General features: G+C 39.2%; 1 long non-coding RNA gene across 2 annotated transcripts in view; it reads right to left on the reverse strand.

Annotated features, from left to right (window-relative positions):
• Positions 1-597: 597 nt before the first annotated feature.
• LOC137156870 (uncharacterized) overlaps positions 598-26,843 on the reverse strand; it is a 68,325-nt gene continuing 42,079 nt past the window's right edge. For both annotated transcript variants that reach the window (XR_010920935.1, XR_010920934.1), the window contains 2 exons: positions 4,317-4,364; positions 598-1,231 (listed from right to left, as the gene is read on the reverse strand). This is a non-coding gene — a long non-coding RNA (uncharacterized lncRNA). The remainder of the gene's footprint in view (positions 1,232-4,316; positions 4,365-26,843) is intronic.

A 26,843-nucleotide genomic window follows, 5' to 3' on the forward strand; every position in this document is an offset into this window, starting at 1 on the left:
CTAGAGTCAGCATGATAGCTTCTATGCCATCCTTGTTCCTTGCTGTTGCGGTTCAGGCCAGTGGCAGTTAGCTAACTTACTCAGGGTTTTCTAACTTAAAGCAGTTAACTAAAAACTAACAAACAGCCCACCTTTGGAGGACAGCAAAATTGAGTTTTATGCCATCTTTTCATCCAATACCTCCTAAGATGTAGCATGTGCTTCTAGGCCACAGCAGAGGATCTAACTAGTAGTGTACATGAACATACATTATGCAGAGGTCACCATTTAAAAAATCAGGATTTAACAGTGACTACAGAGAGGAACATGAGACGTAAGCACAGTATTTCCCTATACTCCAAAATGATGATAACTGCAGTATCTCAGATACTACCATGAGATAGTTGTTGGTAAATGTTCTTAACTGCAACCATGCTAAATGGATTCTGTAGGGTAATGGTAATACTGTAAATACATATGTACTGTACATAGGTGACTTGGTTTTTACCCGTCCTTACTTATTCAGATAACACTGTCTTTGACTTTACTGAGAGCTTTGCCTGAGTACAAAATAAGTAAGGGCTTCAGAATTGGCCTGTACAATATGGTTGAGGAACTAAGTCACATGACTAATATTTGCACTGTATGCTGGTCAATAATTGTTTTTATTCCATTAGCTGAGGCATGGCCTCATGACTCTATGATCTAAAAGTTCATGCTTCCACAGGACATAGGGCGGGGATTGCAATATAAACAGGGCACATATATCTTGGACCTGATCCTTCAATGCCCTTCCCCTTGTGTACCAACACTAAATCAGAATGGCAGCATTTTATATCCACTCTGCACCAGTGTAAGTGATTGCACAGTGAATGAAGTCCCCTGTACTTGAAATATTTGGTCTTATTCCACACGTGGTACCATATTATGCCAGCCCCACCCCAGGAGCACAAAGCGGGGAAAGAGTCCAATGAGTCCATTCCTCCCTGGGCTCCTAAGCAGTTGTCAGCAATAATATGTCTCGAGTCAGCCAAAAGTTGGTTGTCCGTTACCCCTTTCTGTCACCCATTTGAAGATTCTTGTCGGATTCTACAAGTTTGGCTTTCTCTCACCTGGAAAGCTGCTGGACATTTACATACATGCAGGGACTTCCCCAATCAAGGGTACACAGTAGGTGGTAGACCATGGGAGGCCCAGATGTCACACTGACAGACCTGTGAGGTTCTCCAAAGGTAACAGAGTCTGTGGAGGGCTGCAAAAAAAGAAGAAAACAGGAGATGGTTTTTGGTCAGCTGGAAAAATCTCCTGAGGTTTCCAATAAGAAGGAAACCAAGGAGAGCCTATTGGACTTCACACAGAGGGAGGTAGAGGCCAGTGTGGAAACAGTGCATACTTGGGGTCAGGAAGACCAAGTTAAAGGCTTGAGGGTTGTGGTTCTTTATCCAAACTTTTTTGAACCTAACAAATATTAATTTTGGTTCAAGGAAAAGGCTGAGGTTCAAGCTGGTCCCTATTTTAATTGGACCAATTCACTTCTCTGTGTTTATCATTTCAGTAACCTGAATGAAATGAATTATAGCATACTGTAGATGCCTTAAGCTTTAATAAAATCTGCAAAATTTATTTAGTTATTTGACATATGCCGTATTGTGGGTATATGCATAGAATTGTACTGCCCAGTAGATTAATATAACCCCAAATATAATAGTTATTTTTATATAACGATAAATCAATATAATATGACTAGCAAAACATTTTGCTTTATTCACGCACTGAACGATTAGAGCTACCAAAATATTTTTACTGAATTTAGCCAAATTCCCTAGAACCTAAAGGACCCCTCATGCCCTGGGTTGAGGTGGCATGAATATAATTTATATTTCTTTGAGTCTGTGGCAGTATTTAATATATGTATTTAAATGGTGCTTGATTGGTCATTGCAAAAGCTCAGAAAGTATGTGGAAACTGCATGACCAAACCCGGTCACCAGAGAAAACAAACTCTCTGTTTTGCCCTTGCATATGCACATAATGCAGTTTGCACACACACACACAATCTTAGATTTGAAAAATGTCGCTTTTAGTTTTAGAGTCCAGGCTGAGGTCTATTCCAGTGCCTGGCAAGCACAGTATATTTGTACACTATATGTATCTATCTATATATTTCATTTTGTTCCTGATATACTTATGGCAGGTTGCTGCTAAATAGCATTTCCCTGAGCTTCACTGATGTGAAGTTAATCCTGCCGGCTGGCATCATCTTTTTGCTTGGGTAGCAATCCTAGGGCCCTAATGTGATAGTTGTGGCAGATATTCTTTCAGTATTTTTCCCTTGCACTTCTTGGCACACTAACAGAAAGTTCAGCTGGTGGCTATGGAGGAATCTCTAGTTTTCCTACACAGGTGGTCTGCTGGATGAGTCTGGGACATATATTTGGGACATTATTTCCTGTCACACTATCCTTGCTCTTATGTTTGCCTTATGTCCAGATACTATAGGTATTATAGGGTGGCAAATCTCTGTGTACTTTCATAGCTGCCCATATCGCTGTCTGTATCCCTCTTACAAACTGAAGTCTGCTTCGTAAACCAGGAGTTGAATTCTGTGCATCTGCCAGGAAATGAGTGAGTGGGATTCATATTCAGACCACGATGCTTGGATTACAGCATGTACATGACTCCTGAAAACATATAGCACTTGGCACATAGAATCATAACATTGCCTTTCACCCGAAAAAAGCACTTTTTTTTTTTATGCAAGGGGTCTTTTTCACAGGACTGAAAACTAAAGGGAATAAAAGCACATTCTTCATAGCCATTGAATTCACTGCAGTCAAAGAAATATGATACCAGAAGGACAGTGCAGCCCAAGCAAAGCCTGATCCAGGAATATTAGCTATGCAACCACGCTCATGTTGGCAACAAATAAATAAATTAAATCAATAAAGTTAAGGCAAAGAAGCAAAGCTTTTGCTATTGGCTCCTGGAAAAATTCAATCTGGACCTAAGCATTTGTGTCACTGCATTTTATGTGAGTGACTTCAGCAGTCTCTGCTCATCAACCACAATAGCCTACATTGGCACTTGCTTGCAGTAATCTTTAGGCAATGTGGTTGTGAGATGTCTTTCTAGTTTGTTAAAAAAAAAAAAGTGTAGCATGAAAGGCACTGATGGCTCTCTGGTTATATATGCAGGGGAATTTATAGTCTCCAAGTAGCTGAGCTCACAACGCTACTCCCAGCTTTTAAATAACAGGGAGAATAAATACTTGAACACATTGTCTTAGTGACTCCATTCAGTTATTGAACTTGGAGAGAAAGCATAGGATTTTCTCATTCCTCTGCCTCTTTCATGAAAATTTTCACTTTTTGAAAACCTTACTTAAGGCTGGGCCAACCAGTTGTTTAACACTAGCACTATGATGTAGACATAGTTTCTAGTGATGTAAAAGTCACAAGTGGGTCACAGGTTGTCTGAACAAGCACCCAAAAGATTGGATGCTTATAGCCAAACTAATTGATTCTGAGCTGGAAATACGATAAAAACAGGCTGTCTCATTAGATGTAGGATACTATCTGATTTTATTCAACACTATGATTCTTGCAGAATTTCCACAAATCGAGTCCCAAGAAGAATCCCTCAGTGCAGAGAGCCACACAATGGAAAAATACTTATAGGGGAAGTTAACCAATCTTTTTTTAACCTCAGAGAAAGGTTCATGTTGTATGTGAATGTTCACACAATTATTATTTTATACTATTAGGCTTATCCATCTCTAGTCATCGCCCTAAGAATGGTAGGAGACATCCAGCCTTCTTAGAAAACTGCTAGCCTAAAAGAACCCTACCCTCCAAGATCCCTAACCACATTAAAAGATTCAGTCATGGATGAACATCCATGAACATCCATCCAAATGAAGACCTGCCCTTCTGGAACCTATCCCTCGAGCTGCAACAGACAAAGGAGCTTGAGTTCTTCAGACTTGCTGATCAACTGTAAAAAACTCAAAACTGAATGTCTCTGGCTATACCTTAATCTCATAAAAGCCAGTTCATATCGAAGACAAGAGGCCTGAAATATAACCAGAAGAAAGAAAAGGCCTGAATGCACTCAAAACAGCAGCAAATCCAATCCTATTCCTAGGCATTCATTCCAGGATGGGAGAGGGGCTAGCACGAGTGTACAGATAAGCAGGAAATTCCTTATCTAAAATAATAACATTAGAAAAAGAAGAGCTGAAATTGATAACATCTTTCCAATGAAGTAATGTTATTTCATCTAGTCCGTGTCTCCTATCAATGGAGAATCATCCACAATTGTGTATTTTTCAGTACTTACTTCTTGTTGTCTTGGAATTAGTTCCGGTGATCCATCAGAGTACAAAAACTATAAGTGATGGAATGAAATTGAGAAAGAAAATTTAGGATGATTTCAAGAGCAGATTTCTTTGCAGTGACTTCTGTTATACAATGAAATAATGCCCCAGGGGAAGTTATAGAAATCCCTTTTAAGTCATTTGAATCAGAGTGCATGCCATAGGGAATAACCCTGCACTCATTGGATATAGACAAATGACTTAATGAACTAAATGTTCAAATTTGGTACAAAAGGAATGTCTGCAAAATTGAATTTGCAGCTGATGTGCATGCCAACTGGCATTTGTAAATACAGATTGGGTAATTAAATATACAAACGGGTATTTACAGCGTGTGCTGTAGAAAAAATGGACATTGACTGCGTATGGTAGTTAAATTTACTATGGTAATTTTAGTATTTCCCAATCTAAAAATTGGGAATACAATAAAACATCCTACTCAATTCTAGCCCAATTTTGCAGACCCAAGTTTGTGGTAAAGGTAAAGACCATGATATGGTGAACGTGTATGTATTTATGCAAATGTGGTTTGTATGTCTAGATCAGATGCTCGTGCATTTTTGCTGGCACACCCATTTCCTCCCACCTTTGAAAATATGGTCACAATTCAATAAAGTTAGCAAAAAAACATAAGGTTACATCAGGGCTGACAGAGAAAGACATCTAAGTTAATTCATCCTCCCAGTATCACTCTGTTAAGAGCCCTGATTCAGACAATACTTTAACTTCAACTTTAAGCACACACTAAAGCCACTTTATCTTCAGCAAGGAGTCAGTGGAACTTAACATTAAGCATGTGTGCAATTGCTTTGCTGAATCAGGGCTATGAAGAATAAATCAATTTAATCTCAGTAAGGGATCATTTTCTTTTAAAAAAATCAAATCTAGATGTTTTTAAAGTTGCACTGTATTTATCTTTCAGGGTTCATTCTTTCAAGGTGCTGTGCACCCTCAACTCCTGTCAACATCATTAGAAGCTGAGAGCACTCTTCACTGCCCAGGAGCAGGTACTAATTGCTGCCTATCTAAAGCCTGGTCCACCCACAAACCTACAGTGAAGTAACTAAATCAGTTTTAATTCACACCTTTATTCTATTACTGCAAGTGTGTGTGGACAATCTTACTTTCGAATAAAAGTGCCCTATTTTGATTTTTTTTAAGTCAGTTACAAAATTAAAACCGATTTTATTTTGATATAAGTTTGTGTGTAGGTCAGCCTTAAAAGAAGCAGTTATAATTAAGAAGCTCAACTCTATTCACCTAACACTTAACAATGTTTCCCTCAGTGAACGATACACAAGATCTGTTTCACATGTTCAGTAAGGTCCAATTCACTGACAAGAGCATGTGGTTTTTTATTACTATAATTTGCTTCATAGTCATTTTGTGGAAAAAAATTGTGGATGGAATCTAAAAGACTGTGTTTCCACGTGAAATAATAGATCTCCTTGGCTAACAGAGTAACACTTGAATTATTCTATTAGTGACTTGCTGCTTGACTCCTCAGTTTAAATGAAGGAACAGAGATGCTCTACTGCTTGTGAAGTTTAAGCACGTTGAGTGTACTCAGAAGTATTGAGTCTCCAAAGGAAAAGGGGACAGAAACTTTATCCAGGGCAAATCCAGCCCAAAGATGCCCCCTGTGAATAAAAAAAAGGTATAGTGACTAATGCTGCCAATGGTTTGTGTTCAGAAGTTCAAATAAAATCCACTACTTTTGCTTTAAAAAGGCAGAAAAGCCAACTGGAATAGATGTTTCCTTTATGGTAAAGTTGTGGTTTAGATTTCCCTTTAGAGTCTTCTCATTAAATGACAATTTGCAAGAACTGTTAAGAGAACACAGTCAAAAGAAAATTGCTTTGAAATGCATTTATGTTATGAAATATTCAGATCTATGATTACTAAAGTTGGCATGCTTTTTTGCTACAATGCCTAAAATATCCCTCAAAAAGAAGGAAATGGTGTTGCTATAATTTTTTTTCCTGGCATCTAGAGGTTTTTTTTATTTCTGTTATTCTCAGTGTTGAGTTTGTCAGTTCTCCAGAGTACTGCTGTGAAATGTAACATTCTGTCAAAAATGAAAGCAAATGAAATGAACTCTTTCCATCTTTATTTAAGCAAATAAATCTTATCTGGTTACAATTATACATATATTGAGCAGGTTAAAATATAAGTTCCTTGGTCATCCATAACTCGAACAAGGTGAAGAATTATTTTTTAAACCAATGCAGCTCTGAAAATTGGAAATTCCACAGACAGAAGAACAAGTTGGTTTTGGTTTTATTTTATGTGAGTGACATTCCGGTGCAAGGACAGATTTTTATTTTGAAGGGAGATGTTTCAACAGAAGTCATATGCAATCTATGAATTGCAAACTTCACAGACAGAATTCCAAATTTTACTTCAGTATTACATACTCTTAGTCCTATAACTAGTCCTTACTCACATGACTAGTCTTACACAGGACTATTCACATGAGTAGGGGCTGCAATATCAGGCCCTTTAAAGAACCAACTAACAAGTTCTTTAGTCATCACAGATTCAATATTGACAGTCTTGTCAGTGATTCCATTGTACATCTGGTACCTTACAACTGTCAACATTTGGATATCATGGTGGGTGCCTATAGATCTACATGCTTGCACTGAGGCTTATTTTCTTCCCTTCTTCTTCAGCTATAGAGGCTTCAGTCCTAAAATACCCACTAAATCTGTCAACACCTTCACTCCTCTGTATCAAAAGCCAGTATCTAAAGTTCATCAGCTGCAGCAGCTAATCATATTTCTGATATTCAGTTGTGCTGTGGCCATCCACAGAATGATCATTTTGTAGTACAATGCTATTCAGGGATTTAATTATTGTGAGCCAAATAATCAGTAGCAGTCATTTAAAAACAACATTAGTCACACTTTGCTTCATAGATGCATATATTCAACTTTTCTGGGGATACCAAAAAGATACATTAAAAATAAAGTTTCAGTGACACATTCAGAAGGTTGATAAATATTTCCCACATGCTGTGTGCATTGGGGGAAAGAAGTAAAAAGGAACATCAGCCTCTGTACCCTGAAGACCCTTTGACTACTGTGCAACTTGAACAATCTTATGTGTGCAATGAGATCCTAATGAGAGCCTCTGTGATTTGCCAAAGCGAAACTCTGATCTCAGTCAGGAACTGATTTCATCAGGGATGAAGGAGGATTAAGAAAAATGTATTTTGATTTCTCATGAGATCCACACTAAACAAGCTGTAACTATGTGGGCCCTGTAGAACCAACATTTTATTAAAGGAAAGAGGCCCTTTGCTGAAGGTGTAACTAAACTTCATACCACACACATATATGACTCTCATTCCTTGCACCCCAGAATAAGGGATAGTACAGTTGGGCATGGTACTTTAAACAGCAGTCACAGCTGTTCTTTGAGTTAATCATAGGAGAGAATTAACAAGAATGATGATGCATAGCTAGAAAAATGTAAAAAAAAATTATCCACAGATTGAAACAAATCTCTAACATGTCAAATGATGCAGAGGCAACTCAAAGGTTTTCAAAGTTCCACTGAGCCATTTCATTATATTGCTCTATGTGACATCACTTGAATGCAGAACATAGTACCATGTCATTCTGCAATAGGATATATAATTGAAGGAAGGAACATGATCCCCCTTAGTACAATTAATACCTCCACACCACAGTCTGAACATTTATCCCAGTGTGATAGATAGGTAAACAAAAGAATCAACCTGATCTGCTTACCACCAGCTGAGGCAATAAGATTGCGATGTAAATAGTGATGTATAGAAATGGTACAAACAGTAATGTTTGTTCTGTTCACAGAAATGCAATGGCTAGTAGTCACCTGAATTATCTGCAGTTCAGTAGCTAGAAATACACTTTTGTCAGGTGCAATCTAAGATCACAGTTCTACGTATTATTTGCTGTACTTCTACCAACTTCCAATGCTAACTGATGCTGAAGACTTACCGAAGTGAAACAAGATGTTTATGGGATGAACTTAGTTAACTTCTTGAGTACTGAGACACAGTGTACGTTCAGGGGCTGGGCACCATTAATTTTAATGAAAGACTAGGATGTACATGCACAAGTTTTTATAGATGATGTGTTAATGGATATGCTTCATACTTCCTCAGGGCACTAAATTGGTAAAATGACAAACCCAGAATCAAACTGCTGGCATTAGCAACACAATATACCTAGTGGGGGATTTTTTTGGAATAAATGTTTTTGTATTAAGGAAAAATAACTAGAACAATTAAAATGAAATCAGGTGGGTAAATGCAAAGATAAGTAAAATATAAAGCCAGGTTCATTGCATTGTACAATAACACTTGACATTTGTTCACTGTTTTGTGTTGCATGGGGAAAAAAAAGAATCTAAACAAAAAGGAAAAGAGAACAAAAAGCTATATGAAATGAGAGAAAGATGACACATGTCAAACAAAGAAATACCATGTATGGTCAACATATTCCAGTCTGTAACTGATTCACATGTGGCCTTGCTGACAGTGTTGTACTTCTATTACAATGACCTAAAATGAGTCAGGATGATGACAGTTTGCAATAAACTTGTGTGCTCACAACACCCGCATGAAGGAGTAGGAGCACAACTGGCTCAGTAGCAATATATATTATATATAAAATGAGTAGTTCTATTCTATGGTATGTGTTCGGTTGTAAATCACTAAGGATATTCATTCAGGTATTTAAGCAAGTGCATAACTTTCAGCAAGGGAATACTCCCATTGTTCAACCAATTTAAGTAGGGGTTTAATTGTTTTACTGAACTCTGAGGCCGAAAGGTCAGTTCTGTCTTCAGTTACATCCATGAAAGCTGACCATCTTCTTTCTATCCAGGCTCCTGGATTCTGTAGCTATCCACAAATATTTGCCTCAGTCAGCTGATACATGCTTATATGTGACCATCCAAAATTATGTGTCTCAAATGTAAAAGTCAGCAAAACTGTTGGATTTATTTATTTATGGTTTGGGTTTGAGTTAGTCTATTATACAGAGTTAATCTTGCAGAACAGAGAATCCAGTCAATAGCTGCTCATTCAAAGCTCTGTCTTTCAGCCTGTGTTGGACAGGTTTTCTATTGGACAGGGTGGCAGTGCTGATCTACCTACCAAGTTATTGTTTTCCTTTAGAAATTTATTTCCTATTTTCTTTTTGGGTCAAATCCCAAAATCCTTACTCAAGCAATAGTCCTAGTGAAATCAATGAATTTCATCTGTGTTAAAGACTGAATGAAAGATGAATAGGAGTTCAGCATTTGACTCAATGTTTCTCTGTGAAAAAACTGAGGCCCTCTCTTTGGCCCCTCCCTCAGAGAGCTAACACACTTTTAATTAGTATTCAAACTTACTTCCTCCCTCCCTCCTTCTGACTTTACTAGCAATTTTAACGCACTAAACCTCAACTAAACTTTTTGTACTCCAGCTTGTTTATTATAGCATTTCTCTATAAGACCTAGTTCCCTCTGGCACAAAGATGCAATCCAGTCACCCCACCTTCCCTTATATCCTGGTTGGAGCTAATTGGACCCACCTGCTAACATGATTCAGGAGTAGCTACCATGAACCTTAATGCAGGCTTCCACCATGAGTATTATTTCAGGCACACTTAAATCTACTCCTCTACCATGGTTATCGGTTCTCTGAAATATTGCTTCGCCCATAGCAGAGGAGGAAAGCATAGCAAAGCTTGTGACAAAACTGCGTGATATGCCACATCTACTATTTAATTAAAGACTTGTTTAATCCACCATATGGCCATCTGCCCTCACAGTGCCCATTGTGGTTAAGTTTATCGGGTAAGGGATTTACAGTAGAGGAGGAGTAGCGAGAGTCATGGTCTGCAGCAAAAGTAACAAATAGTTATCTTGTCTCAGACCCCACTCAACATCAACCCAGGTTTGATTTACCATGAAGGCAATGGAGCCTTCTGACTGGATTTGTACCGGACATGGAATTTGTTCTGCAGCGGAATTTCAGTGGCATTTTAGAGACAGTTCACTATGTCAAAGTGGGACTCCACACACAATGAAACATATTGTGGAGGACTGCAAAATGACTCAACTTCCTGGAGGTCTTCATGCCTTGAACATCATTGATAAGAACGCTGTGGTTTGGCTTGACCAGATTGCATATGCAAAATAATATAATAATGCTGGCTTTTAGCATATGGACCTAGGGTGACGCAACAGAAAACCTCATTATTTCTATGCAGGGATTCAGTCTCTTTGTTACATTCTCCATGTACTGCAAAGAATTTTAAATAACTAACTGTCTCTTGTCTCTGATGTAATGTTGTGTAAAATAAAAAAGCTGTATGTAGCATTTGTACATACCTTACCTTTCTATAGATTCACCCAAAACAGTCCATCAAGATTGCAGCAAAGTTTATTCTTATTTCATTTCCACTGGAACACATGTAAAACATGACTGTTTCTCTTCATTTTTAACTGAATTTTAAATCAATTATTTCATGTGAAAAAATAGCTTAATCTTGATTTCACGCTTGCTAGTGATCTTGCATAATAAAGCTATGGTATTGTTATAATTCAATAAAAACACTGTCTTTAATCTAGGGCAAACTTCTGCCTCAAGAGAACAAGGGAGCGGAATGAGCAGAAACCAGCTTGAAACAGGAGATGAGGATTTACTACCATATTGTAGGCTTAACTGAGCCCTGACGTAAGCAGGTGGGGCTCCTACTGCCTTCAATGAGAGTTGCACCTTCCAATGACAGGACCGCATTTAGTCTCCTGTTACTTAAAAGATGTCACATCTGAATTTCTGTGTTAATTAATTAAAATGTGTATTGTATGTAAACAGTGATGGCTTTAAAACGCCAGCTTGCCCTTGTAGTTGACAAGGAGGGATGGTATGGACAGACAGGAGCTAGTTTTCAATTGAGATCCCTCATTTTATTGGAGTCAATATATGTGAAACAGGAAGAGTTGGATGCAAAGGTAAGCTTAGCACAGCCCGGGGAGCCATGGGTTAGAGCTGGCAGGTTTATTACGTAGCTCTTAAAACTCCTCAGGCTAGGAAACACGTCTACCTCTGTATTTCTACAGTGCTTAGCACAACTGGGCTCCAATCCTCACTGGGGCCTCAGGGCACTATTATAATACCAAAACTCTGGTCCAATCCCTGATCATCTTGTACCTTGATTATTGTATTCTCGGCCGCAACCACCTAGCTATAGAGTTGGTCTCTCTCTGCTGTTGGAGCTGCTCCACATTGTATAAATCATTAAATATTGAAGTCTTTAAACCGTTATTTGAGGACTTTAATAACTCAATCGTAGATTAAGGGCCTATTATAGGAGTGGGTGGGTGAGATTCTCTGGCTTGCATTGTGCAGGAGGTCAGACTAGATGATCATATTGGTCCCTTCTGACCTTAAAGTCTATGAGTTTATGAGTAAATATTCATTAGGCCAGCAAGACAGAGACAGACCCTAAAGCTAGGTGGTTAGGGCACTGGCTTGGGCTATGAGAGACTGAGGTGCAAGTCCCTGCTCCAAATCAAGCAGAGCAAAGACTTGAATATGGGTCTCCCACCTCCCAGTTTGGTGTCCTAACGACTGGATTATTGGCTATTCTGGATACTTTCTCTCCAGACCCAAGAAACATTGGTGAAGAAAATTTTGTCCAAACAGAATGTTTTCATTACACGTTTTGGTTTCAACAAAGCAGCATTTTTGTACAGAAAATAATGTTGTCAAAAAAAATTTTTTTTTCAACCAGCCCCACCCTATCCATCCATCCTAATATTTCATTGCAAGGTTGACTCCTATTCCCTCACTCTGCCAATGGTCCCAGCCTCAGTCACCTGATTCTCCACTTTTCTGACAGGCAGTTTTACACTTTCTGCCATACCATCCCTTACAAGTGGGAAAAGGTTCCATTCAAAATCCATGAAGCCTCATCCATAAAGTTTCATCCCTAAATTCACGTCAGACCTAAAGCATGCAGTAAGCTACAACCTGATAACGTCTAAGGGCAAGTTGTGTTAACTGCTGCTAACTGACTAAGTAGTGCTCAGATCCTATCATTATTGTTACCCTGTCTTCCCTGTGCACTCAGCCAACCCATTCACCTGTTATGTCTTTTCTTTCAGATTATAAAATTTTTGGACAGGGACTAAGATTTTATATATGTTTGCACAGCACCTTGCACAATGGGGTCTTTAGATGCAAGCACAATAGAAATGTTAAATGATAAGTAATAAATCATCACGATATTCAGGGAGTAAGTAATAAAAGTCCAGGGCGTCTGTCCACTAGCTAATATACATTTAGAAAAACGATCAAACGCAATAAGGTATTATCAGTGTCAAAGCTCACAGTGCTGTATTAAGGTCTGAAGATTTGGAGATGAATGTACATGGTGATTTTCTGTTAGCTTTCTAAAATGGCATCATTTAGGTCAGAGTTAAATCACTGTTATCCAGGGAGATTTCTCAACAAGTAAATATATTTTATTTGGCATCAAACTTAATGGTCTTATCCTCTGCTGTTGGAGATCTCCCATCTATATAATTTTTTCCATTGCACTGCAGCACAGTTGATTGGTTCTCCACTTGCAACTTGTAAAATAAGAACACATTACATCACACGGAGCATGTGCTCATAAGCAAACTTCCAGCAAGATACCCACGTACAATGTTTGCAGAGAATTGTTGACACTTCCCATAAATGTACTAGCTGCCAGTGTGGGCTTGCCTACCAATCCACCTAATATTGAGGCTTGACAGTAATGTTTATTCAGCATGTTAGGGAAGGTGGTACTTAAAGATACTGGCACGAGCAAGGCAGGCAGAGCCTGGAAACCTTTTCCATCAGCAACAATAGCTATCCTTTTTACATACAGACTTTTTTGGTAAATTGTAGATTTACTTTATCATGAATACTTCCAGGAGAGTAATGCTTCTGTCTGCAATCCAAGTAACATTTATAGAACATGGCCACTGGCATTTCATGTCTGATTACAATTCTAATCAAGATACTTATGGCTCATGTAAACACATATCCAGCCAATTCAACAGACTCCCTAATGCCTTATTATGGAGGCACCTCTTTAAACTAGGTGATTAAACTGAAGTAGAATGCTGATGGGGATTTTCCATCTGAGATGGCTTCTGACAGCACTGAAGTGCAGCTGAACATGAATTAGACTGATGTGTTTCATTTATTTTTTCATTATAGCAAAAATAATTTTACTTTCAGCTTTTCTATGACTGTCATACATTATGGATAACTTGGCCAAAGCAAGAGCTAGTTCTGGCACCAAAGTCATGTGCTAAATAGCTATTGCTTTTGGGATATTCTGTGTAAGGAAATATAACAATGAGAGATCTGTTAATCCATTTCCTCATCCTATTTGTCATGTATTCACGGCAAAGATACGTGGCAGTTCAGTGATTAAGGAAAACCTCACAAATCCAACAATGCCTACAGTTATTTACTCACCTAGATCATGATTTATCCTGTCAGCGAGCTGTTCCACTGTAGCATCAGTCTCTGTTGCAGCTTTTCTTTACTGTTTTTGCTTGTTTCTTTTGTTTTCCGTTGCCATCTACAGCTCTTTGCTACAAACCTGCTCATATTATGAATGCCCACTCAGGTGAGCCCTGAAGTGAAAAGTTGAAGCTACAAGAAACTCCCAGAGTGAATCTCACCACAAGTAACAGAGTGCATCTTTATTTCCACTAAAATAAAATACTTTTTATAATGAGCACAACTTGTGGCAATTATAAAACTTGGTTTCTTTCTAATATAATTATTCTCCTTCTTTGCACCCAGGTAAGCTAATTAGACACACCTTCATGTTAATGCTTTTAGTCCTGACCCTCTATTTCACACCCATGTTCTCTTCTGTTCCATTTACATTCCAGTGAAATTGATGGAATGTCAAGATATACCCTGTACACTTGGAGGTATGTTCTGCTGGAGATATCTGGAGCAATGGGCAGCCCTTGAAGTTGTGACCTGATGGATGCATTCATTATGCCAGACAGCACCTGGATATATGTTCTGCTTTCTCTTCCTAAGATGCCAGACTGCACTTAGAGGTAAATTCTGCTTGATGCTCCTGGTAGTACAAGGCAGCAATCAACTTTGCCCAGGCTTAGCGTTCATGAATGAGGTCCTCATTTGGAGTGTAAGCTCTTTGAGGTAGTCATTGTTCCATGCTTGTACTGTGTCTAGCACAATGGGGCTCCGATCCATGATCACAGTACAAATATTAAATAATAATAAATAATCATTTTTCTCTCTGGCACACGCGCACACACACCCCGAAGCGTACTTTATATATCTGCTACAAGAGTGATTCATGATTTGTATATAAGACAAGGCCTTTTAAAAAGTGGGTAGTCTGGTGGCAGACAAATCACACCAAATAGCACAATACTTTCCATTATATATAAATCACCGCATTTAAAATTATTATCATCAGATTATATGGATGCATGACTCACAGCCACCTCCCTGTCTACAAAGAATCACTCTTTAAGCAGGCTGCCACGCGCCTACTGCACCTGATTGTCTCATCGGCACATTCCAGCTAACAAAGGCAGGCAAGCAGAGGCAAAGCCTGGGACACTGATACACTTGTTCTATCCCCACAGGTGTAGCAGCCTTCTGTTTTGAAAGCTTTTGGGTGTAGGCATTAGAGCTGCATTCTTTCTTTAATTTGTACTCACTTCTTTTTAAGACAGATGGAACAGCAAGCGGCCAACACAAGAGCCTACAAAATCTTGTGTTTGAAAAAAATACAGTGCAGCTCACACCGTTACAGCAAATCCAGTCTGCTTGATCTCAGAGGGAAGAGCAAGAGGGGGAAAATAATTATTTATCAATCCCAACCTGATAGCCTTCTGTTTGGTCCAATAGTACTTGCTGAAGATAATTATTTGTGTGGTATGTATTCAACATGCAATTCCATAGGAATATATATTTTATGTATAATTATCAGAACTTATTATTATCTACATGGTAGCGTAGATATGCATGGTGCTTCACAGTCAGATAAGTAGAGAAGGAACCATATTCTCCTCTTAGTTCAAAGATTTTTCAGGCCAGAAGGGACCACTATGATCCCACTAGTCTGGACTCATATATACCACAGGTCAAAGAATGTCACTCACTATCTAGCATGACTCCAAAGTTCCAGTCCTAGGAAGCCTACAGTCTCTTCAATTAGTGCTTTTGTAAGGTGTTGGACTGCCGTACTGGAAACAAACATCATCTCTTTATTTATAGAACTGCTATACCACAGGCAATGGGCCTCAGTATTGAGATGGAGACTCCATCTTTTGCAGGTGAGGGTGTCGGTCATTCTACATGCCCATTCAGTCCTTGGTCTCTCTGCTGAGAAAGCCAACAAGATTTCTGATGGCGTTTCTTGTGATATGTCTACTAGGAACTGGATGTAGGTCACGAACCCATTTCTTATAGACCAGCCTACACTGTCGGAATTGTATTTGAGAAATGATCTAACCAGTCAGAAGATTAATGCACAAAATGTTGATGAACAAACTGAATTATACACTGATAATTCATTTAAACAAATTTTCTTAGTCAATAAAAGGTATTATAACTGTGAAGTGTAATTTACAAAACTTAAGTTCATAATTCCAATTAAAAACAAGTGAAAGTTATGTGTCTAAGTTTCATGCTGAGCTGAACATTTACCCCCAGTTTTATTTCAGAAAGTATTTGTAATGGGACAGCTTTCCTGAAGTTTCATCTATTTTAAAGCCAATTTTAAATAAAAACAAACTTCTCCAATTTAAGAAAGTAGCTCAGAAACATATACCTTTTTTTTTTTTTTGTGCACAGATTCATAATGCTGTTATCTTACACTCATTTTGATAGGTTACCTTCAGCTTTTCTGTCTGCACATGCAAGGAAACAAATCCAACCTCACTTCCAATGCAAGTTTAGACAACATGGTTAAATTAACATCTTGAACATTAGAAAAGAGATTAGGATAATTAATGCCAAGATGATAGAACTAGGAGTGTTTTGTACTGTAGGTAGGGCCACTATTTGGGAGGCCAAAAGAGAATTTTTACCACCAGCTCACAACACGTTCTAACAGTGGAGCCTGAAAAATAAATTCCTAGTTCCCTGAAATACTGGAGTCAAGCTTTTAAAAAAAATGGATGCCAAAAGCTAGATATCTAAATTCAAATTTATATATGGCCTAATTTTCAAAAGTGTTGAGTACTTTGCAGCTTCAGTGGAAGCTATTGGGTGCTGATAATACTTCTGAAAATGAGCCCATTTGAGGATCTAAATAAGTTTCATCTAGTTTGTCCAAAGAGGAACAGAGCTCATTCTTTGAGGCACATGTCATACCAGCCACTTTTGGTGGGACATAAAATGTTTATTGAGAACAACTATATTTTTAAAACTTCCAGGCCAAGACTTTCAGAAACAGACACTTAAAGTCCATATTTATTCTCCTGAATAAATCACCTGAGTTTCCAAAGTACTGAGCACTTAGCAGCACACACTAAAGCTGCTCCGGGTTCAGCACTTTTGAAAATCAGGCTACTTATTTAAGGGCCTACATTAGGATAGAGATGCCTAACTTTATAGGCCAATGTGAGGAAGCCTGCTCTGCTACTGCCTGTGTTCTACTGTTCCGTGGATAAACAAAGGGTTACATATTCCAGGATTTTCAACTCAGCAACTTTAAGAGCACTAACATTAACTCGTTTAGGTTTTTCTAAACAAAACAAAAAAAAGTTGTTTCTTAGCTTCAATGTCCTCTCAAAGCCCTTCCAAAAAATATTGATGCTCAAAAACTAATCCAATAACCCATTTTTCTAGGATGAGAATTATAATTTAATTTCGGACTATCAGGCATCATTACCCAAAATTGACAACTAGTAACCCCAAGCTATAGATGGCTCCAATTTCACGAACCCACTTTAAGGAGTGAATTTTCAAATGCACAAAGGTCAGGTAGGTGCCCAGGTCCCATTCCTGCCTTTGAAAAACATCTTCCCCTAAGTATATTGTTCTCTATATTATCTTAAATAGGACAGACGGTAGGCAGAAATGTCTCTGTCCCTCTTTATACATTCCTAGAGCCAAATTCAGCCCTGTCTGACTTCAGTGATATTGTGCCCATTTACACTATGTTTGATTTTGGTCCACTGTGTTTAGCTAGGATTTCCCTCTGTACATAATTGCTCTGGTTAGATCATTTTAAAAATATTTAAAAAAAATAAAAATTAAAAAAGCTTTCTGTGTATAACCAGAATATATGTTTAAGATGATTTGGAAACTAAGTATCAATTTATACCTGATCCAACCATTGATTACAGATGATTGTTATTGTCTCTACTGCATATGGAAAGATCTTTAAATAGTACTACTGGGAAATTCATTTGCTTCTTAAAGTCAGTCAAAGTAAAATATTCCCCAATATTGTATTATATCTGCTTCTACCAATTATGTATGTATAGCTCTGGCTTCCTTTCTGTGGGTTTGATCTTGGGAGATGCTGAGCACTTGTCTCCTGTCTTAAAGGTCACAATTGAGCAAGAGATTTAAGCATGTGAGTAGTCTCCTTGATCTCATTAGTAGTACTCACATGCCACTGATGTCAACAGTACTTAAACTTAAGCACATGCTTAGGTATCTTACTGAATGGAGGTTAAGCCAATGACAATTGAGTCAATTGAGGGCACTCAGCACTACACAAAAACAGGCCCCTGAATGCCAGCTTACGTGAAACTAGAAGATTTTTAATATTTTCTCAGTTATTTTTGCAGGTGCACATAACAATTTATTAAAGTTCAGTTTCAAAGCTGTTCAATCTTCCACAACCATGCAGAACTAGCAAGTTAAGACGTGTAAATACTACTCCACAGTGCCCAATGGAATCATAGTTGCCATCTCATGAGAGGGCCTAATTCCGTGGTTCTGAACCTATTTACCATTGTGGGCTGCATATGCAGGCTCTCTATGTGTTATGTGGGCCGCATCCACACAATATATATGCTACCTGTATGGCCCTGAGGAGGTCACATGGGCCGCAGCTGTGCAGTGATTGGGCCACAAGCAGCCCGCGGGTGGAGAACCACTGTTCCTTGAGATGCTGAGTGCCTCCTACAGCGTGCCTTGAGCTCACATTGGGAGATTCAGTGGGTGTCGAGAATACTCAAGACTTCACATGAGATTGTCAGCATTTCAATGGACCAAACTTTATGCTAAAGTACAGTTTGTGTCCAGTTTTTTCAAACAAAGTCTATTGCTGATGTGCATAAGATTTCTTTTTCTGATGCAAGAAAACTAGACTAGAAGGGGGAAGCAACTGAAAGATATAAGCAGGAAATTTAAACAATAAGGCCAATTTTATTTTCATTACATGCCTAAAATTAGTTAAGTCCATGTTTAGGTACCTACATAAAAGTGTCCTGATTTTCAGAGGTGCTGGAAACCGGCAGCTCGCATTAACTTCCATGGAAATTATAGGTGTTCAGCACATCTTCAAATCAGCTCACTTTTAGATGGTACCAGAACACAAATGTTCAAAAGAAACTAGTAATTGTGGCTTCCTCGATTTTTAGTTGCCCAGCTTGAGAGATCTTAAAGGGACCTAATATTCAAAGGATAGGTACTCGGCACTCTGAAAATCCGGTTCCATGAAAGCGTCTATAGCTGGACTCACAAAAATTGGGACACCCAAAATCATTAGTAATGTTTGAAAATCTTAGCTTTTAATTGCCTTACTTTTGACACCAAATTTAAACATTTTGGCCCGGGGAATAATTTAAAGCAAAAATAAATAAATAAATAAAAAATAAACATTTTACAAGCTGTTGAGTGAATCATGGAACAGGACCAATCAGAAATGCATTCAGAATCATTCTGTTATTTCTGCTCAGAAGATGCTAGAAATCTCTTCATTAGATCCCAGGATAACATTAGCTTCATTTGATTTCCAAACAGTTCTGTCCTCAGTAATTTGTAGCTTTCTGTGTACCCTTACACCTCCTACTTGAATCTATCCAAAAAAAAATTCCTCCACCAAAATACACATATTTTTGTTTATTTTTACCTATCTCATGTCTGTTTAACTTTACACTGCCCCTATTATGTGGTCTTGGTGCAGCTCAGGCAGTTTTTCCTCATCTAAGGGGCTTGTCAAATTGAAGGATATTTTAATAAATGGGAAGAATGACACTTAAGACACCTTTCCTACACTTTCAGAGCTGCATTTCACCATAACATAACAGCATGTCTTAGGACTGTTAAAAGTTTTAAGGGATATATTTCCCAAGCCAACACCACATATTATAGAGCTTTGGAAAATGAACAGTTGTAAGTAAAGGTAAATAAAGCACAAATAGCTGATTGAAAAACACAGGGTTTGGGGGTTTGTTTTGTTTTTTGAGGATTCTGCTCTTCCTACTACCTACCACAAGTTTCTGTTTATCTACAGAACCATTTTTTTATAATCCCTGTAAATCTAAAATATACCTTGGAGACCCTTCAAACTCCACAACGTTCACTAGTCACTAATTATAACATGATGGTCCCTGTTGTGCACATGGGGAGGAGTGTCTTGGATCTCCTGGTTGCTTTTGTCAAGCTGACCACCTTTCAGCGGTATCCTCTCAATTAGAATAAATCCATACTTCACCGAATAGTGGATTTCCATTTCCGTAGCAAGATCTCCCCTGTCATCTATGCAAGGTTTACACTTGCATACCTAGGACCAGGTTACTGCTTAAACAGTCATAATAGGGAAAGTGTTTTACATATCAGTATTGTGAAAGAAACAAGCAGGATCCTGCCAAGTGGCATTCAGGGGCAAAGGGGCTGTTTCTTTCTTTTTGTACTAAAAGCATTATAGAATATCAAATGGCAGATATTAGAGTGACAGCTTTTGTTTCCATAGTCTATTGAAAAGTTAACAAAGTAAAGAAGATATAATCATTCGGGTAAAGCAGGATATGAAGCAGGCTGAAACTTGACTAAAAATGCATAAAGTTATTTCAGTAAAAGACAGAGACACTTGCCCATGGCAGGTGCAAAACTCAGGCAGCGCTCTGATTGCCTGAAGAAAAGGACAAAACCTGCAGAAAATGTTGAAACATGTTCTAAGCCTCCTCAACAGCCTTTTTTTTTTTTTTTTTTTTTTTTGGAATACTTTAAGTTCTGTCTTCATTGTCTGCCAGCAAAGACTGTGGTTTGCAGGGCTCAGAGTGGGGGACAAAAAAAAAAAAAAAATAGTATTTTCTTGCAGTCTCTGAATCAGGAGATTTTTGAGGACATGGATGCTACAGCAGAATTTGAAAAAATGTGTCGGCAAGATGCTCTGGTGCAAGCCAAAGAAAGACAATATTTGGAGTGACTCACATGTCTGTCTGACTCTGTGCATTGATTGAATAAAACATGTCAACCTTCTGCCAGCATCTTGGTTCCTGCTGAGAACCCCTTACAGTGCTCATTTTCCTAGTTTCCAAGCCCTGGTATGTGTTCTCAAACTAGTATTTCCGAGGTTTGTGACTGGTGCTCTAAGCTTTCCGATCTTACCTTAGGGCTAGATTGTGGCATGTAGCCACAGCACTGCATGGCTGGTGGTGCAGAGACACATCACTGCAAGGGGAGTGTCAGGGAGAATTCTACTTCTGACAGCCACCCACCAAAACATTCAAAAATTGGTGCCTAAAGTTAGGGTCTCAAATCCATATTTGGGCTCCCGAATGACTTTCAGAGGTACTTAAAAATCTTGGCCTCAGTGCCACCTGGAGCATCTCGAATTGCACAAGGATAGAGGGGGAAGAGCAACTAAGAAACACCATAAAGGAGTGCAGCACACTGCCTGATGGGGCTGGCCAGCTCCATTGTTTAAAATGCACTAGAGCCATGGCTCCAAGTAATCCTTGTCCCTCCCTGCCCCTTATCAGACAGTTTGTCTCAGGGGAAAGCAAGTTGTTAGCAGTCATCTGCACTCACTTGAGCACAGGGGCTGCAATTCGGGACAGTCCTTACACAAGCCATTTTGGGAGGGGAGCTCATTACTCTCTCTCTCCCTTCCCCCCCCCCCCACAGCATTGTCACACAAGACAAGTGGGGCATGATTTTGCCATTCCTGGAGAATAGAGCCATGGGAAGTCTATTTCTTTTTTTAATCTGCAGCAGCCAGTGACTTGAATTAACCATATGAGGCCAAACACCTTCCTCCTGGTGAGGAGTCCCTTACTCCAAAAGTAGCTCCATTGATTGAAACAACCTCGTTGACTTGAAGGGGTTTTACAACAGATTTCACCCAAGCTTTTGGTTGTTTTTTAAATGCTGTCCCAAATCCACTCCATTTTCTTCTCCCCTCCTCTCTGCAACCCCACTGCATACAAATCTCATCTCCTCAACTCCTATTGGGGAGAAAAAATGTGCGGTAGGTCCTATTCTCTAAAAGAAGACCATTTCTCCAGACAGTCTCTTCAATGGGGTTAGGAGAGACTATCCAGGCTGTGGGTGAACAAAAGGAAGAAAGGCCATCTTGCCAGCCAACAAGGTTTAATATAAGTCAGCCAAAATATTTGTATACTTCCTGTCATAAACTGTTTTCGATTGTTGCTATGTACTTTAACAGCTGAAACATTTTTCCCTAGAAATGGCTGCATTTCAGTTCTCAGTTAAGTGATTCTAGCATGCACACACACACGCATGCACTCACACACACACGAGTCTGAGTAGAAATGTAGGGTCTTTCAGTATGAAAGGTGCTGTGTAATTTTTGTCTTGGACCATTCAAATGCAGCCATTTCTCACACAGGCTCAGCAGAGATATTGACAGATCCTGTAAATATATCATCATTGAGTCAGCTGCAAATAAGGCAAGGATTCTCTGAAAGCAGTGGAAGCTTGTGCAGAAAACAATTCTTCCAGCTGTGCTGAAACAGCAGGTAACAAACCCTATAGAGCAGCCGGACACAGAAATAGACAGACAGTGAACACCCTAAGTAACTACTTCAGCATTAGACTAACTGACAGATGCTTGATTTATTCAACCAAACATACCACTATGCAACAATGGGACAGTCTCTGTCCTGCTAGCTGCCCATTTTCAAATGCTTAAAGAACTCCCATTGAAAGTGAGAGGCAATGGAGTGCATCAGGTATCCAGTTTGAAAGGAAATAATTCATTTGCCTGGAAATTGGATGTACCCAGAAACAAGTTCAGCTTCTCACCCCCACTAGAAAACATCGAAGTAGCCAAATTTGTATTGTGCATTATTGTTGAAGTTCAGCAGTGCCTTGAAGATTCAAAAGCAGGCACTGACCTGCATGCATTTTTCCAGTCCCAGCCCTGGCTGATATGAGTAACAGTCAGGAAAACAGAGAGAGGTTGAGTTTTTTTTGGTTTTTTTTTTTTAAAGTCCAAATGACACAAAAATTACCTGACTCATTACTATTATCAGAAAGTTACTGAATATTTAGAATTCTATAACCAGATAAACTTCTTTCAAAAGGGCAAGGGAGAGGTTAGACAGCCAGGGCTTCTTATCAATATTCTTACCTGGAACAAAAGTCCCCTAGGGCCTTGGTTTTTTGTTTCCTATCTACACACACAAACACACATACACACCAACAAACCATGACTGCAGCACTCGCTTGAAGAGAGATTCCTTTGATAAAATAGCTGCTTCGGTCACTGTTGTCTGGAGCTGGCTCTCACTTTCATTGTCAGATACCAGTTGGAAGTGATCATAACAGTTAAGATGACTAGCTATTTTAAACTAAAAATCATAATGCCTGCCCTAGAGTGAGGAGGCTGAAGAGTTCTGGTATCATGGGGGAGAGAAATGGTTGTTGGAGAGGATTCCTGTTCCTCTTTAACCTGCTACTTCCCAGACTTCCAGCCATACTCTCTTACTAATTACTTATACGTTAGCACGCTTGATCTTTCCTCACCAGACAAGAATTCTCTTCAACCAAACTTTTTCTGCCACCCTCTGTCCCTCCCTCCCCAGCCTCAGCTCCTCTCAGCTCCTGGAGTGTGTGCTGGAAGTAACTCATCTGTCTGAAATCAGGATTTTGAGTATAACTTACAGATCTGGCAGGCTATATTACAAGGAAAAGTGATGACCAATATCACTTCTCTGGCAAAGGTCTGCAGTACCCAGGCTTGTGGCTGCTAGCTCAAGTTGAATGCAAGTTTGGTTGCCCCTATGGATTTTAGTCATAGAATCGTAGAAATGTAGGGCTAAGGAGATTCAAGAGGTTATCTAGCCCACCCCCCTGCACTGAGGCAGCATCTGGGCCTCCTGTGACAAAGTGAGAGCTATGGGTGACAATGGGGGAGTGCAAGGATACAGCAATCCCAGCTGTCTAGAGAGCCAGGCAGTGGGTGTGAGGTGCTCAGGCCAATAAGGGGGAGTTTGTGTCGCGCCCTGCAACTTCTGGATGTGTGTGCTGATGATGATGGCTGAGTGTGTCAGCGATTGCACCATCACACACACCTTATAACCAACATTGTCAGCTGCATGTGGGTATCAACTTCTTGTGTATGTGGGTTTTGGACACCGATTGCGCTGAGGGTCTTTTTCAATCAGGAGATCTTCCATGAAGTGCTCATATGCATTATGGAAGAATATCAGAGTTCCACAGGGGTCAGCCAACTGAAACATATGAGAGACAAGTCTTTCTGCTCTGCTGACCTGTGGCTCTGCAGCAAGGCAGAGTAAATTCAAGTATGGTCACAAAACCTAGAAAAAAACATTACATTTTGTCAACCTGATTAAGACGAGCCCTTGAAATGAAGAGATTCCTTGTAAACAATGGTGCATGACTATCCTAACAGCAACTCGCCAATACTAAGAAAACTCTAGGATATATCAGCAAAACAATTTGATCCATCCTAGATATGGATGTAAAAGAAATCAATGGCATTTGGGAATGGACTAACAGATTAAACACTGAACACCTATGAAAAGTATGTGGTTAAGAACAAGGAATCAATGAATGCCTGATTTACAGCCTACAAGACACATGTTCCTAATCCCAAATGGTTTAGACCATCTCAGAGTGTCAATGAACTTCTTCCCAAACAGTCACAATCCACAAATCGATTATATGAATTGTGTCACCGAAGCCCAACTTCAAGCAGGGGGCTAGAGAAGTCTCATTGCCCAAGGGGGGAGTTCCCCACAGCACAAAAAAGAACGCTTGTGCTACAGCATCCTTTAAGATGACGCAGCCTGTCCCCGCAGGTTTGTCTAGGCATTACTACCAGGGCAAGGAAAAATATGGCCTCAGTGTTTTGGCTGGAGATGCCTTCATGATCCAACACCTAAACCAAAGTCCTTTAAAGTCAATGGAACCCTTGATTTCAAGGGGCTTTGGAACAAGTTTCTATTGTGCTACTGTTGGGGGGAGGAAGGTCTGAGTCCAGGTCCTCTACTTGATTCCTCACTCACCTGCTGGTAGGAACATGGAATACCCAGTGGCAACATGTGGCAGCAAGTTCCCCAGTCAAGGGAATGAGAACATCTTCTTAAGCAACCCTCTTTGACTGCCATGTAGCGTGAGAGGCTCTAAACGGAGAGGTCATATGAGGCTGTCCTCAGCCAGAAACAGACAATGCAATGAAGGGCATTTGAAGATGAAGGGATCAAAGGAAGAGACATAGGTGACCCCAGAGTATATCCCCCAAAATAAATGTTAGGTGTGGATGTACCTATGATGCACTTCATAGTTGCAAGAGATAGACAGATGTAAATGTGACATTCTGAAATAATGCACTTGTCTCCTTTCTCTGGGATAAAGGGTACATCACACCTCAGTACTCTACTGCAACCTGACAATGGACTGGCATTTGCAGGGTTGTATATTCCATCTAAATATATGTAGGGAAGTAATGCATGGTAGCAATTTTCAACAAACGAAAGTGTTCCAGAGAACTAGTGGGTTTTGTATGAAAATATGGCTATGGCTAATCCTCACCATATGGTATGGAGGAGATGTCAGCAAAACCAGAACAAATTACAATAATCTTTTTAAAGTTATAACCAGTGTAAATGTTAGGCCAGGTCCCGGGTTGGTGTCAAGTGGCATTGGTTCTGGGGTGAATCTAAAACCAGAAACAGCCTGTTTTCAAGTTCTGGTTCAGATGCAGCCCAGCATGGCAGCCTTCTTGCAAGAACAGCAATCTAACAAGATTTCCACAAATCAAAATAGCAAAATTAGTTCAGCTCATTAGATTTCCACCAGCTGGTGCTGAATGAAGATTTAGCAGAATAGTTTGTAAGATTTCAGCACTATTTCTTAGCTCTGGTGTGGCCCTAAACCCGAACTTGAAGTACAGGCCTAAATCTAATCTGTCTGAAGCATGTCTTCTTGATTCATTCATCTCTGAATTTTATACTGCAGGGCTGAAATGACACCAAATGGAGTAAAAAGCATATTATAGGTGTTTTGTAATTATCTTGGCAGCACATTAGCAGCAATTATGAGGAAATTGCATTTAACCACACATTTTATGGGTTTAATTTTCTTTTCAGTTAGCACAATTGTTTTGCGATTGTTAATTCTCAGTTTTAGTTAAAATATTTAAAGCAAAGGAGACAAAAAAGTAGATCATTAAGTAGATCATTTTGTTGAGAATAATAAGATCAGGCTGTTTTAAAACTAAGGAAATCTTTATTAAAGAGTCGAGTTGACTGATTTAATTGCAAGCTGCATCCCTACATGGCACCTGTACATTCTGATGTGTTGTCATAACCCTCAGAGCTATGTAAACAAGCAAGTCCTATCGTGTTGCTGGCTGACTCCAGCAATCACAAAGACAGACAAAGTGATCTCCTGAAGAGTAAGTGCTATAATAATAATAATAATAATAATAATAATAATAATAATAAATTGATGTTTTTTAAAGTGGAAAAATTAAGCAAGCAGGATGATTTTTTTTGAAGGAGAAGAATTCTGATAGAGGCGAAGGCCAGCCATTTCCAACAGAGGTGCATACACATTTGGACATCTAACTCCATATTTTAGTGGCCTGATTTTCAAAGGTGCTGAGCACTTGCTGCTCCAACTCAAGTAATTGGGAACTGCAGGCGCTCAGCACCTCTGAAAATAAAGCTATTTATTTAGGTGCCTAAATTAGCATCTTGGTTTGAAAAATTGGGCTGTAATATTTTAACGTGCCCCATTAAAAAGGTGCTACTGCCCAGAAAAGCTTCTCAGATTCGGCTAACCCCAGGTGAATGTAGTACTGGAGTCAGGTGCCCAGCTGACAATACTAGAAACCAGATTCTTAATTGGTGCAAGATGGCTTAAATCTGTTGAAGTAGAGGTAGCTATGTGAATTTACACCAGGTGAGGATCTGGCCCAGAGTTCTCTACCTGCAGAAAATACAATGCATGGGCAACAACAAAATGAACATCTCCAAACCATTCCAACATTTAACCTGATCAGCAAGAGCAC

This window comes from Emydura macquarii, unplaced genomic scaffold, assembly GCF_026122565.2.
Source record: "Emydura macquarii macquarii isolate MOO-44397 ecotype Brisbane River unplaced genomic scaffold, CSIRO-AGI_Emac_v2 contig_1477, whole genome shotgun sequence".
Classification (NCBI taxonomy): domain Eukaryota; kingdom Metazoa; phylum Chordata; order Testudines; family Chelidae; genus Emydura; species Emydura macquarii.